At 34.4% G+C, this 12,917-nt stretch overlaps 1 long non-coding RNA gene across 1 annotated transcript in view; it reads right to left on the bottom strand.

The window, feature by feature from the left end:
- Window positions 1–4,272: 4,272 nt before the first annotated feature.
- The window catches only part of LOC107079854 (uncharacterized), a 33,435-nt gene continuing 24,790 nt past the window's right edge, over window positions 4,273–12,917 (bottom strand). The window contains exon 3 of the long non-coding RNA XR_001480760.2: window positions 4,273–4,623. This is a non-coding gene — a long non-coding RNA (uncharacterized lncRNA). The remainder of the gene's footprint in view (window positions 4,624–12,917) is intronic.

Here is a 12,917-nt window from a genome sequence, read left to right as displayed (position 1 = left end):
ATTTCCCATTAACACTTTGTCATTATTGCTGTAATGGAAAATGAAATGACTGTGGTTTTAAAAATAATATTAACAATGAATTCACTTCCATAGTACAGAGTTAGCAAACTTATAAATAGAAAAACAGTTCTACCAGTCATTTTGATCACCAGACCTATGATCTCAAGGATGCTCAGATAGAGTAAAGGAATTTTAAGGGGCTCTTAAACTAAAATTGCATTTAGAATTTTTACATTTGTATTTGATTTTATATACAAGTATTAAAGCCAATAAGTCTAATATATTTCTTACATTTATAATCTAAAATATTTTTTATATACAGTTGTTTTGCTGCCTTTTGTTCTTGTTTTCTTTATGATGCCATGCCTAGCTTTGTGGTGTTTTGTTTTCTGCTTTAAAGCCATAGTCTCGTAATATATTTGAAAGCAAATAAACAAGTACTGTAAAAAATGAAACAAGACAGGCCAGATTAAAATACGTTTCAATCTGAATGACTCCATGTACGTAATTTCCAGTAACTTTTATTGCAGCTAATACAAGTGTGCACTATATTTAGATCGTATATTGAATTTTTCGATATTGCAATTTGACATTGAGGTACTGCACAGTATGCTCCACTCAAAAACATAGGTGCAATATCATTTTAGTGATCAACTGCAAAGCAGTGACGACATTGAAGACAAGGAGTCTGGGACCCCCTGCAGAGTAAAAAGTGACCAAGGGTTAGCTCCAAAAGATGAAGGTGAGATGGAGGAGGGGGTGCCACAGATGAAATGTGAAAAGAGAGGGGGAGGGGTTGCTAACATGAGGAATTCAGCCAGATGGGTCATGCTTTAGTATGAGTTGTACTTGATCATCAAGATCATAATTAAACATTAATATACTGTATGTTTGCAGATTTAATCCATAGTTCAAACTTGAAGAGTAGGTTTAGCTACAGATGGTTCAACAAATGAAACAGTAAACACAGATTACTTCACTCATCAAGGGCGGGAAGGGTTTTTTTTTTTTACTGTGAGCTTACATGTTAATGTAAATAACAGTGGTTTATCCTACGATAAAAGTTTGTGACCAAAGCATTTGTAATGCACCAATTTCTGAAGTAAGTACTGTATGACACATACAATCTACAGAATGTCTGTGAAAAGTAATATATAGTTTTAGAAAATGACCTCTTATTCTATATAAGTTATTTTTATATGGCATAAGAGTTATAAAGCAGGTATATTTCTTCCTGCTAACAGGGAAACCAGGTTACAGGTTAACATTTATGAAATATAACAGGCATATTTTTTCCCCGCTAGCTAAGAAAATAAAATGTTTTATTTATTTTGAAGCACTTTTCATGAATGATCTTATCAGAACTAAGACAGCATTATTTTGCTTTTGATATAAATGTTTGTTTTTCCTTGTTTGTATCTTACTGGAATCTCAGGGAGGATATGAAAGGCTTATTACCTCCATCTACTGGATATTTCTCTCAAGAACCTGAATAAAACATAACATCAAACCATATACTGAAAGTAGCATAAAAGGCAAACAATAACAGAAAGGTTTCCCAGAACACAGCCTTCTGGACTTTTTTTTTCCATTTAACTCAGCCATTAGAATTTGAATGGCAGCTGTATAATAAATTATTAAAATGAAGTCATACAAGTAAGAAACCTCTTGTAAAGTTACATTAGATTCATTCTTTAAATGAATGATTCTGTGAAACGTTTGCTTTTGGTTTTAAATAAACAAACTATTACCCACTCTTATTACTTTACTTCGAAATGGATAAATAACTTTAATTGCTTGGAAAAAATCTTTATTATCTCAGTGTCATATCATTAAGGATTGAAATATAAATAGAGATTGTTAGCTTCAGTCTGAACATTCTAGCAATTCATGCATTAAATATTTTTAAAAACGTCTTGTTCTGATGCAAATGTGTGCATTTGTTAAGACTTCAGATCATGTTAGCTCCACAAATTATTTTAACTGTATTGTTCTCTCAAATCCTCCCAGACAGAAAGTTGGCTTCAGCTCTTTAATGCTGAAGAGAACTGTGCGAACAACTGCTATTCATCAAGAACCAACAGAGATTTGATAAAGTGGTAATTTCAATATCAGATGGGTAATTGAAGAATCCTTCATACAAAGCTCCGATATCTTTTCAATATTTTTATTGAAAAAGGTGATACCACAATCTGTAAAATGTCTCTATTTATCCTGTATCACCATGTCTTCCACAAAGTACTACTAGCAGACAGTGCTGTACTGATTCAAATGTAACAATTTACACTGTCTGTTAAAAACAACAAAGATGTCTAGAACAAACACATATAAATGAATTATGCTCCTAAAATATTTCACATTTATTGCTTTAGCTACAATTGCAATCAGCTTTGAATAAGTCTTTTGAGAACAGTGTTAGATTTTATTTAGCTTTTTAAAGATAATAATGTGGAACTAGATAATAGGTACTGGATAGAAAATTACATGTTCATGTCCCTGCATTTTTAGAGCTGCTTTATTAATCCTTTAACAGTTTCATAATTGAAACAATCATTGACAAGCACGTCCTACAGCATACAGTATGTTTTAAAAATCTATGTTGAAATAAAGTGTGAAAATTCAATGACCTACTGTAATACCATAGCTGAAAATACTATGAAACAAAATCATGGTTGTACATGCCTTTAAGGGCAACTCCTTTAAGAAGTGCTTTCTGGACAATGCTAGCCCCCCACTGCTAAAAACTTTAGGATTTGACAGCATTAGACTTTCCATTTTTTTCCTGCAGTTTTTCCAATATGTATATTGTATACCCTGCTTTGCAGTACACTCCAAAGTTAGCTGCGGTTGATATTTCTGCTTTTCCAGGAAGGGGTACCACAATTATTGATATTAAATTGAACCGTTCTGGAAGTGCTGAGGTACAATCTGCAATCTTCTCTGTGTTCTGTTTTATGGTTTTTTTTTTTTGCTGTGATTTAATTTACTGTATTGTTGCAAAATACATTTTGAATCATTCAAGGTTTTTCTTGAAAGACTCATTTGATGGATTAAAATGCATTTAGAGCTGGCATTTTTCAGAGGATGATCTCTTTAGATAAGACCTTTATCCCCAATGTTAGAGATGCTGCCTTGTGCTGTATTTATACGTTTTATTACACTTTAATGCAAGATGTAGACATTGCTTTATCATAAATCAGTTCCTAACCTCCCTGTCCCCTTTTAAAAAAAGACAGAAATTCAGAGTTGTCACAACCCACTGGAGTGAAGGGTACAGCTGTGCAAGGAGGGAAGTTTGGTGAAATGCTCACTGAGTTGTGGACAACATGTAATTTATTTATTTGTAGGTGAGATAAAGTGCAAGATTCCAATCTAACGTGTACCCAGACTTCTTCTAGCATGATTTAGTTCAGGAAACTCTACTGAAAAGTTTCACTTCATTAAGATGACTAGTTTTTCATGGAACTGCCTGAAATATGTACCTTACTTGAATAGTTTTCAGTGTAAAATCAGAGTACAGTCACAGTTATGAGACTCAAGGAAATGGGATTTGGTCACTGAAAATCCATCTATACCTTATTTATTCCACACTTGGTTTTAGACATAAAATTTAAACTTAAGAAGAAAAAGAAAAGTACTGAAGCGATGGGATCAGATGTGAAGATTGTTAGTTTTTGCCCACACAGCTACATTTTTCTCCCTGCTTTCACATTGTTTGATCAGTTACATTCTAAAGGGCTTCTAAACTAAGAAACATATTACTGCCGCTAAAACTGTGTCTAATTGAAAAGTATAGAAGAAAGAAAATAATTGTTCTCCAGTTTACTGAACTAATAAAATATAACCAAGAGCTACAGTATAATCTTGCTGTAAAATAGAACAATATCCTACTGTGCTATGCTCCAGGCCATTGCTCCTTACAAACACAAACTCTTCCCTGATAGTTTCAAATATAGATAAGAACATAAGAAAGATTAGAAACAGAGGATGCTTTTTGGCCCTTCTAGCTTGTTTATTTGCTTGATTCAATGATCTCACCAATATTGTTTTTTTTTTTCAAAGAAGCTGCAATATTGACAACTGTGATTTGTCAATATGGCCAGTTATTCTTGTTCCATTCTCCCACAATCGATACACTTTCCATTCAATTGGATTAACTTTGTGAATGCCTTTAAATATTTTGAATACCTTAATATTATTTTAATATAGAATTCTCATTCCTTAGCCTGAGGCATGCTGTTAATTTCTTCATTGGCAAATGCCCGAGTGAAATTTGAATACATCAGTCATTTCCCTATTATCTAAATGTTTTTTATTATCCAAGAAACATTTTGCTTGCTTTTTGCCATTCTTTCGCTGATGTGATACTGATAAACCCCTTTTTCTGCCATATTGAAAACAAAACTTTAAATACTGAAACAACCTTTTAAATACTAAATTGTATTTCTGGCTGTGCCGTAAGTGGCACAAATCCTTCTGAAAGGCACAGAGATGATATCACCTTTCTGTCTCCTACAGTTAAGAGCTGCTTATGATTAATCTCCATCATCGACGCAAGCCAGCCTCCTTGCAGTTGACCTAGCTGTCCCACAGGCCTAGCTGACTAGTTTCATTATCCAAAGTCTGAAATACAAAAGAGATACATCATGAGCAGAACACAATACAGTTCTCTAGATGGAACAAAGCACACAAGTTACTGAAACAATCCTACTTTTACCCAAAGCAAGAGATTTAAGGTGTGGGAGCTAAGCCTTATTCAGCATTCAATCAAAGCTGTTAAGTAAAATTTAAAACAAAATGTCAGATTACTTAAACCGTCTGTTTTGTATGTTAAATGGTTGAAATTAACCATTTACTGTAAAAAAAAACAAGATTACCTGAAGAAGGGTGTGGTCATAAACCCACCCCTGGTGATTTAGGTGATCAGTTTACTTTGGTAGCCGGGGAAGGGAGACAGATTGATGATGATGTCACTGGCTGATATGTCCCAGCTAGCTCGCCCTGCTGTCCAGCAGCCAGGGTGAGCATGACAGCAAATAAGTGGAAATTACATGTTTGGCTTTAACCTGCTTGGTTTTAAAGATTTATGTGCGAGGGGTATTACAAATATTATTGTTAGATATTTGATTAAAAATAAGGAATTATCATATAGAGGGTCTATGATTGGAGGAAATCTGGGTTTGTCCTCCAGAATTGTCTTTATGAACTTCAAGTGAACTCTAGAGAAACTACACAGGCAGTTACTCAGAGCTACATTTTACTGGAACCAAGAGGGAAACATGCTCTGGAGATGAGGTGAAGGCTGTTTGCCAATTGGCGAGCTAAATGTACAGTACCAAGCCCATGGGTCAGTACATGGCCAGGGTCAGATCCGAGAAACCCTGCAGACTAACAAAGATGAGGGGTCATCCGAGAGGATTCAGAGGGGAACTCTTGAAGAGCCCTCGAAGAGCTCAGAGTTGAAACTCAATGACAGAGCCCCGAGATCTGTCAAATCTGAGTGCTTATCTGCAAGAACACCCGGGACAAACGTGGTGAAAAACTGACTACAAGTGCTCCATGTCCCTAGGAGATAAAGATCTGTGGCAACCGGTGTAAGGAGACAGATTGAAGCTCACCTTGCAGAACAGCAGCTTTTCACTTATTACATACTAATTACATGCTATATTCCTTCTTATAACCTTGGGTCAGCTAATTATGGTCTTCTTACTCTGCCAAAGACAAGACCCTACAAAACAACTCATAAAACATTTCCATGTGCAGTTGAACTGCCTGACATTGCTGAGGTTTTAGAAACTTGCTTAAAACCCTCTCTTTAAGTGAAATTAAGTTTGCTGGGTTATTTTCCTTGTTTCCACGTTTTTGTGCTTCTGTCTTGTATTAGATGTGATATTTTACAGATTGCAGTAAAGCTCTCATAAATAAAATTGGATTATGATGGAAAATAAAACATTCATTAAATTTTCTAGTACAAGGTCACAAGAGAGATGAAGCCTATCCTGACAAGCAATAGGCAAAAGGCAGGGTATACTCTGTGTGGCTTGTCAGTTCATCTCAGAAAAAATTAAACACATTTTATAATATAATAACTCAAGAAAACAAAACATTTAAACAAAATACATCAATAATTCTTACATGCAAAGGAATGCCAATTTAAACAAAAATACATTTAAATTGTGATTTGAAAGTGGACAGATTTCACAGGGAGGGGTATTGTACTTAATTGTGGGGTGTACAGTACAAGTTTCTTTGATTTTTATACTAATGTGATGTGATGATTGTGGAAAACATGTGCTTCCATTTTGGCTATGTGTACTGTAACATAAGTGATATTCAGAGTACCATTTTTTGTTAATAACGTGTTTAACCCAATCTAAACGAAGCTGTATTTTGTGTTTTTTGTCATAATTTGCCAAAGGACAGAAGACAAAACAATGAAAACTTGAATAATTTAGTGTCATTGGAGAGTATAGGATACCTTGAGCTCTGTATACACAGACTTAAATCATGAATTATTAATATACTTAAAAAATGAAATGCATTAAACTTTTAAACTACTCTTGCTGTCCTTAAATGACAAAAAAAGTTCAAGCTTTATCAACTTGTTTACACATAGATGATAGCTATGCTTTGAATTCCAATGTGGAGCTTCTGGAAAAGTGTACTGATTTGGATACTACAGATAGCAACTGCACTAAAATTATTTGAGCTGGTAGACAGTTCTTCACACTTCCCAGCTGTGATTTCCTTGCATACAAAAATAAATCTGTTCTTTTAACTTCTAAACAGAGCTATTTTAAACCTGACACATTTCAACTTGTGATTTCAAAGACAATTAGCACAAAATCAGAAGTAAATGTCACAAATGAAAAAAAATAACAATTCAACTACAAAGGATACACAATGGCCTTTCTAGATATTCATCTAAAAAAAAAAAACAAATGACCATCAATATTAGGTCAGAATTAATTTAAAACTTAAGGATATTAAGAAAATATTCGCAGGCTTAATTAACAAATGCATAAACTCTGAGTAATTAAAGGTAAAGAAAGCTGCTTGAAAGTATGAACTTTAAGAATTAAGAATTTTTCTAATATGTCTTAATCTTAACAGTACTGTAGGTAATGGAGTGCACACATATCGATCATCAAGTATGCCGACACTCGAGAGAAACCAATAGAGAGATTGCAAGGCATGTATACAAATCTATTTTATGCACAATAACACAAGTTGTTTTTTTCCCCCCACTGGAATCTTCTATTTATTCTGTTGAAGAGACAGAGCTTTTCTTTAATTGTGAATCTTACATACAGATGTTAAAAAGTGTTTTCTCTGTTTTGTAAAGAAAGAAACCTACAGTAAACAAAAGTAAGAAACACAAAAATAATCTGTATAGCCTTTATTTTGAGATGTGATGAAACATGTAACATTTAAATATAATATTTATATATATATGTACGGCAATATCTACTGAATTGTGGTGTACAAGTTTTGTTTGTAACAGTTGATTACATTTCAAAATATTCTTCTTGCACTTGCAATGCAATAACTGATAAAACTATAGGCAACAAAAAAATACAAAATACTGTCAGTTTGTATTATCAATTGTGTATCTGGCCATCCATCTCTTTTTCTATAAGCTCATTCTCTATAAGCACATCAGGGAAAAAAGAAATCACAAAGTTCTTTTTTCATCACTTTTTGAAAATTGAATAGATGAAGGTTCGCATCATATAAATTATCAAAAGAGATGAAAATCCTTTTTGATCAAATGAAATAACATTTGCATTTGGGAAATACATTTAAACAGATTGATTTTATGACTGTTAAGAAGCCATTATCTAAATCAAACTCTCATCCATGGACAATTTAATTCCTGTTAACTTTCATTTCAGCCTGTTATTCTGTCAGCAATTAAAGAAGTTATTTAAAAGGTTTTCTTTTTTATAATGGCTTGTAGTCTAATGAAAATGATGCTGAGGATACATTTCAGAGAATAAGCTTGACAGCTGAAACTGTCATCTGCATAAATTCTTATCAAAGTACTTGGAAGAAAGGGATTTGTTCAAAGTGCTGGATCTTCTAATAGAATTAGGATACAGATAGAAAAGAATAAAAAAATCAGTCTAGTTTAACCTAGCAATCACTCACATTTAAGAAGGTTAAATACTTGTATTGAGTTTATTTGCCTGACGAGTAAGATGTAGGTTTATATGCACTACATTTTTCTAACCATCCTTCTTGTAAACTGACTTTAGAGCTCCGCTGTACAATATGTACCCGTATTGCAGATAAAAAGCTCATGTAGTGTTAGTACTGTATATATAGTTTGTCCAATCAGTGCAGAGAATCAGCATGTTAACCAAGAAAAGTGTTCTATTGTGATCAGGCACTGGATAAACACTGAAAAGAGCAGTTAAGAAACAAAGAAATGAAAATAAAGCAATTAATCTAATTTAACAATGCACTGTTACAATGTGTTATGTTGACTTAAAGAAGTATTCAGTGCTTAATATGTGGCATTCCCCTGGCTGTAGCAATCAATGTAATCTATTAGAGTAAAATAAAAACAAACAGCTTCTAGAATGTCTTTAAATTTCTATCCATGTGAGAAACACGTTGAATTTAGAAATTCTTTCAAAAACGAATAAAACTATTAAAGTGAACGAATAACTGTTTATATCCTGTCCAAGGTGTTTTGTGTCTTGCTCCCTTTGTTTGCCAGGATAGGCTGTGGTTCCCCATCAACCCTGTATTACATCAAGTGGTTAGAAAATGGATGGATTGAGTTAACCCTTTTATAAGGGAATAAGGGAAGTGATGTGGTAATGTGATCGCCGCGGTTCTGTGCGGGATCGTGCCCCCCGCCACCCGTTCTGTCCCGCAGCACCTGGGGCGCGAACCCGGGTCTCCGGCGTAACGCAACAGGGAACCAGCCGAGTGAGCTAAAGGAGACCTCCCTCAGCCCAGGCAGCTGAGGTACCTGCTACGCGCAGTGAGGGCGCTGACGTCACCAGTTCTTTGTGCAGTCTGCTACTAACAAAGAATAACGGATGCTATTTTATTGGTTCTAAATTCCAATTACCTACAGTATGTAAAAAATGGGAGGTGATGTACCTCACTTCACCTCTAGAGGGACCAGTTAGTATTTGACCCTTCTTTGACCCTTAATCCATGTAGTTTGGTTTCAAATATATTCTCTAGATCTGAAACTATGAATTTATTCGATAAAATCCGAATTTACTATAATCCTTTTGAAGTGGTGCTTTCTTGCATGTCTTGCCAATTTTATGGCCCTTCTATCCTGTCTCTTGGGACATGAGGTCTCTCGTCCCTATGTGGCAGAATGGTTTTATGATGCTGTCTACGGGAATCTTATTTGCCCCAATGAGGATGATTCACAGTGCTTATCAATTTGTGAAGTCACAGGGAGAACAGGCCTACTCTTATTCAGAGATGTCCCCTAAGTGAGTGAGGCATGCAGACTTGTTGCTGACAAGACCTGAACACACGTACTGTTTTAATATAAGATAGTATGACTTCCAGTCTTATGAACACAAAGTACACAAAGAACTGCACTTAAAACTATGCTTGCCCATTTTTACAAAGATCCTGATAAGTACTTCCTCAATAGATTACATAATGTTTATTACCAAATTACCTGCCAAGGAGCAGGTAAAGGGTTTTTGACTCAGACAGAATACTTTCTTCTTCTGATTGATCACCATTATTTTGCCCCACCTCTCCTTGCAGACTGAGTGTTCCTATTTCACTGAACTTGCTGACCATGTCATTATATTACTCTTTAATTGTAATTACTTGAAAATTGTAAGTTAAAGAAACTTGAATATCTTTCAGTCCTGATCATCTGTTATATCCATAACATGGAACTATTTCTACTTAAAATTAATAAAACTGAAAACACCTTACAGAAAAATTTTTTTGACTTACTGTATAGTTTTTACAGATGAATGTAGTGTGGATGTTTTTGAAGTGGAACATGAACAGCATTGTTGCTAGTGAAAATAATAATGGTCATTTAGTCTCAGATCACATATTGACTTTGATATCTTCAGCCACAGATTACTTTGAATTGTGTGGAAGTTCAAGCAGACAACTCAAAAAGCCAATTCTTCAGGATGACTCTGTTATGTGCATTTGGCTTAGTAATCCTTCTGCTTAGATCTGTTTAAATTCTGCTTTACATGTGGGTTGACATTTGGATGAGTTTTTTTTAAAGCAAAAAAATAAAGTTACAATTCAATTTATAAATAATTACATTATAGCACTGAATGCACATGAATCATATACAGTATGAATGTGTAATTTAAAGGGGGAGGGGAAGCTTATTTGTTAATTTTCTGGTCCTGGTGACCCACACACCTGTTGGTTTTTGTTCCAGCAAACCCTCAGTGACAAAATCAAATTCAATAACATGATAATGAGATTAATTTGAACTGTTTGTTCCCAGCCCTTAAACATATTGGAGCTTTAACCAGAGAGTTTTACAAGTGAAATTAAGTCCCAAACTCCCAGTCTAGAAACATAATACAAACATTCAATCGAAGCAACTTCTTAGATCAAGTAAGGCTTCAATTATCTGATTAAGGTGGACTGGAAGGAAAACCAGAAGGTACTGTATGTGGGGCACCAGGACTGGGACTGGGGACCACTGGTCTAAATGAACAAACTGTTCAGTTTCTATGAGCCTTGTTTCATTGGCTGCATATATTTCCATTTGCAAAATACAGTATACCACAGTTGATTATAACCAAAGGGCATTAAGTCCTTTAAATACTGAGCAATTTAATTACGCAGACCTACCAAATATCTAAGCAAATACAGTGGAATGTTAATAATTATAATGAAGTGCTTACACTTACTGTATATAGCGCTTTTCTGAATACTCCACTCAAAGCACTTTACAGGTAATGGGGTCTCCCCTCCACCACCACCTATTTGCAGCAGGATTATTAGGAGGCCATGATTGGTAAAGGCCAATGGGGAATTTTGGCCAGGATGCCAGGGTAACACCCCTACTCCTTTCGAGAAACACCCTGGGATTTTTAATGTTAGAAAAAAGGATTAAAAACAATACTTCTAACAAAGTTAAAATATTCTGTCTATTTTAAAACAAAATGCATCAAAACGTACTCCTGTGCTTTAGAGAGTTCGTTTCCATGTACTGTATGTAGGCCACACTAGATTTGTCCAAAATGATTTAAAGTATGTCATAAAAGATTATCCCTCTGTGCAACAAATGGGGGACATGAATTTCTACAGCTGTACTAGATCAGTACCAAAATTGTCAAACTACTGTATGTGGGGGCCTCTCTTAGGAAATGGAAATTATATTTCTGCTCTTGGTAATGAAGTAAAAATTGACTACACGGAAGACTCTTATTATCATGCTGAGAGGAGGCAAGACATGTTTGATTGAAAAAACAATCATTGAGGTAAGTGTTATAGGAGCTCAGCAGGTCAGCCAGAAACATTGTATATTAAACCCATCTGGTTTAGGTACAGTACTCCTCAGATATACTGTAGGCTGATATGCAGTACAGGTATAGTAGGGTCTAAACACTGAACCAGATCTAAAAAAGTAAAGTCAGGTTAATACAAATTGAAAAATGGCTCTATTTCAAAACAAAATATTAGAGTTTTAATTTGAAAGATAATTGAGTGCCCTCGATGAGGACTGAGCATAAAAAATTCAGTGATTTAAATTTGATTTAAAAATTGTAAATTGTCTAGCCAACTTAATTAACTTTCCTTACACATGAATGCATTTCCAAATAACACAGATTGATTTTGTACCTGAATTAGACTGGGTGGACAGCAAGTCATCCCAGGTATGCAATCCTCCTACCTTAAATGACTATCACTGTGTCTTTTAATCAAACTAAAGGTCTATCTACATAAGCCGAAAGCTAGAAAGAAATATAGTAGTTGTAATTCTTATCTTTGCTATATCTTTATCTTTCATACATACAGTATGAAACTATGAAGTAATTTATATTAATAGCAATTTTAGGCAAATATCCCACTTAATTTTCTCCTTTGCTGTCCCTGTTCATCATATATTAATGGACAACACACTCAAATTCTAAAAGGAGTTTCAATATCCTCTTGGTTTTACCTCAAAGTTTGGACCTCCTACATGGCTCTCTTCACATTTCTCTTCACAGCTACATTTTCCTGTTTTGCATGTTATTTCAATTTTATTCCTACAGTCACGGGTCATTGAAATATTTTCCATCATTGTCAGAATTGCACTTTTCTCAGCACTTTTTCTTGCTGCAAAGCAGAACATAACCTGCAAATTCTATAACAATATTGTTGGAGATGCAAATGTACCGAAGCCTATTAGCACCAAAGAGAAAAAGAACGACAGTTTAAATTAGATAACATTGGGTTTAAACACAATAATTATTGCATTTCAGCATAGTTTTAAGCTGTTTTGAGTTTTCAGCATAGTGATAGGTACTGTGTATAAGGAATTATACTAGGGATTCTAAATCTATTAAAGTTATCAGATGTTATACTTTGAAAGAGTAAGATTTACATGATCTAAGTTGAAAAGGATACGTTAAAAATAAAAGGAGTCTTTGATGGGAACTTACTGAGTTTAAATAGGTTGTATATGAACCGCATACCCACTCAAGGTAACTGCCACTTTAATGGGAAGTATATGAAATTCTGTAAATGTTCATAAGGTTTTTACTTGACTTTGTAACAAGTCTTTGACAAGTCTTTGAACAAAAGAGAATGATCTGTGAGGAATTGAGAAGTACTAGAAATAAAACTGCTCATCTTTAAATCAGCTGGTCAGTGATTAAAAATAATCTAGAAACTATAAAATTGCAGAAAATTTTAAAATTCTTGCTGGTGTTTCCTTTGAAGCAATAATTGCTGCT

This window comes from Lepisosteus oculatus, chromosome 24 (assembly GCF_040954835.1).
Source record: "Lepisosteus oculatus isolate fLepOcu1 chromosome 24, fLepOcu1.hap2, whole genome shotgun sequence".
Taxonomy (NCBI): Eukaryota; Metazoa; Chordata; class Actinopteri; order Semionotiformes; family Lepisosteidae; genus Lepisosteus; species Lepisosteus oculatus.
This window is presented reverse-complemented; position numbering and strand designations above follow the sequence as displayed.